We start from the raw sequence: 2,816 nt of genomic DNA on the forward strand, positions 1-2,816 counted from the left end.
TCAAGTGCAGTGCTTTGATTGAATACAAGTTTTACAAAACAAATTATCATTCTGTAAAACCTGGATTCAGTCAATCAAAGGGCCCCACCCCTGGTTACCTGTTGCCCAGGTCAAGCAGCCAGTATCTGTGGAAGGATTTGAACTCAAGGTTTTTCGGCCTCCAGGTCCTGACCTGTCGTGAAGATACCTATGGTGGTGTTTTCAAGCTTTTGAAGGTCTGTCCTGTGGAAGGGGGGCCGGCTATTCGACTTCTGCCTTAGCCTCGGAGACCCGAACTATAAGCAATGGGTGGAAGCGGCCTGAGCTGCCCCAGTATTCAATTAAACTCCTAGGATGAGGTTTCAATGCAATTCATCTCGACCAGCGCCTTCCAAGTACAAAAGCCAGAGCTTTGTTCTGCTGGTCCCAGGCAGCCTCGACATCATTTCCCCCTGCTCGTCCCCCTCCCCATCCCTCTCCCTGGCCCTCTCCCCTGCCTCCTCCCCTCCTTCTTCCCATCCCTTCCCAGTCCCCCTCCCCGGCCTCCTCCCTCTCCCTTCTCTGTCCCCTCCCCGACTCCCTTCCCGCTATTCTCTCCTCCCTCCGCTTTGAGTCCACACGGCCCTTCTGAACCGCCAATCCAAATTCAGTCCCTCTTTCAAGATTCCGTTCGAGTGTTCCTTCTTCCCCGGGGACGCTCACCTTTGGCTCGGAGCTGCTTTCCATAGCCCTACCAGCCCGGCGGTGGAAAAAGCCTGCATTTTAAGTCACAGGCTCTCCAAAGAGTACCTGACTTTTGTTACCCATGTAACACTGATGGAGTCACTCGGCTAAGGGGGGCCCTCGGTTTCCCCATTTGTCAAATGTGGGAAGGGCAGTGTGATGCCGTAGAGAGAACACGGTGAATTTGTCATCAAAGGACTTGGGTTGAAGTCCCGTGTCCGTCACCTGTGTGTTACTCTGCCCAAATATTTCAACCTTCTCGGTTTCCTCATCTGGAAAATGAGTGGGTTAGGCCAGCTGGCCGCTACGGCCTCTTCCAGCTCTTAATTCTATGGTTGTAGGATTAGACCTCCAAGGGTTTAATCTAATGAGTTTGCTTTCCCAGCTCCACAGCGTGGACGGGGGTGGGGCGGGGCGGGGTGCTTCGAGACTATCCTTTACTGCTCATAGCAGACTGACAAAGCCGTCTGCTTCCCGTGGGTGTGGGGGCAGGGCGGCAGGAGATGAACAACACATATTAAAAGGACCAGAAGAGAAAAGAGACACCCCCCTCCAGCCCCCCCCCCCTCCCCCCAGCATAGCTGGAGTCTGGGCACAGTTCGTTCAAATCTCCACTCTGCCTTCTCTCTCTCTCTCTCTGACCTTGGACAATGATAATTATACCAACAGCTGACGTTTATAAAATGCTTTCAAGTCCAGAAACATTAAATGCCTACTGTGTGTCAATCAGCGCTGAGTGGGGAAACAGAGGCAAAAAAAATATGCTCCTATATTCAAGTAGTTCACAGTCTAAGAAAGGTTTGCACTTTTATTTTCTGTAAAATGAGGATAATCTGCCTTGCTGCATTATTGTGAGATTAAAAGGAGATACTGGTAAAGGGCCTTACAAACTTAAAACACTATGTAAAATGCTAGCAATGATTATTTGTGTTGATTACTGGACCCTTACAGTGACCCTGCGCACAACGTACCAAGGGTATCGTGGACGTGAGGAAACTGAGGCTCAGCGGAAGCTGTCACGTTCCCAACCCTACCTGTTTCCTTCTCTGTAAAATGAGGTTGGATTAGACCAGGGGTTCTTCATTTAGCGTCGGTGAGTTTTTAAAAAAGCATTTTGACAGCTGGATTTCCTTTGTAACCTATGCATTTTGTCTATTTAAAAGCATTGTCCAGAGAGGGGGTCGTTTCACCAGACTGCTGCCTAAGGGGTCCAGGACACAGAAGAGGTTAAAGAACCCCTGGACTGACAGTCTGCAAAGCGGGGGAGGAGCTGGGGTTTATCGCCTGGAATCTCTGGTCCTAGGAGGTCTAAGGTCCTTTCTGGCTGCACATTGTGCTCTAACAGAGGCAGCCCAGCGCTCCAGCCGCCGGGCGGTGGACCCTGGAAGCCTCCCTCAGTCGCCCGGGGAGGTCTGAGCGGTCGCGAAGAGCCAGTACACGCGGGGTACATCATGCACCCAGCAGCCGCACGTCCTGCGCAGAGCACCCTGAGGGGCGCCGCGCCCCCGCCCGCCTCCACGTGACGCAGCGTTCCAAACCGGGTTACATTGTAGCCCCCGAGGCCCCGCCCATCAATGGAGTCGCCTTTCCTTTATTTCTCGCCCCGGAGCCCGCCTATTGGCCCTAGAACCGAGGCCTGAGGCTCTAGCCACGCCCTCATCCCTCGGGACGGCCCTCCCACCACCCTCCTCAAGTGGCGGAGAGACCCCGGCAGAATCCCCGCCCCCTGGTCCGGGCCAATGGGAGGTAGCGGGGGCGTGTCCGGGGGGTGGGTGTGTAGAGCGGCCAGGAAGGTTCTGCGGCCGCCGGGGCCCCGGGGGTGCAGCCGCGTGCGGAGCCCGGACCCTGAGCAGCCCGAGCGGCGGCCGGCGCTAACTGCTGCGGCGCAGCCCGAGCTCCGCGCAGCCGAGCCGGAGCTGAGCGGAGCGTGTCCGGACAGGTGAGCACAGGCCCCGCAGCGCCGCCCCCGGCCCGCAGCCCCGGCTCTGCCCGGCCTGACCCCGGAGCCCTGCTCGTGGACGCGGCTTGTCCGGCGCTGAGCTCTGGCCCCCGGTCCTCTGGTCCCCGGGCCTCCTAGGGCCGCACCTGCTCCTGTGCTCCTTCCCCCCTCCCCT

General features: G+C 56.6%; 1 protein-coding gene across 1 annotated transcript in view; it reads left to right on the forward strand.

Moving 5' to 3' along the window:
- Positions 1-2,487: 2,487 nt before the first annotated feature.
- ADISSP (adipose secreted signaling protein) overlaps positions 2,488-2,816 on the forward strand; it is a 44,913-nt gene continuing 44,584 nt past the window's right edge. The window contains exon 1 of the mRNA XM_069066137.1: positions 2,488-2,641. The gene's annotated coding sequence lies outside the window, so the exon portion shown is untranslated. The remainder of the gene's footprint in view (positions 2,642-2,816) is intronic.

The sequence above is a fragment of the Petaurus breviceps genome, unplaced genomic scaffold, assembly GCF_028583685.1.
Source record: "Petaurus breviceps papuanus isolate PSGF00001 unplaced genomic scaffold, PetGlider_PUasm1.0 139, whole genome shotgun sequence".
Taxonomy (NCBI): Eukaryota; Metazoa; Chordata; class Mammalia; order Diprotodontia; family Petauridae; genus Petaurus; species Petaurus breviceps.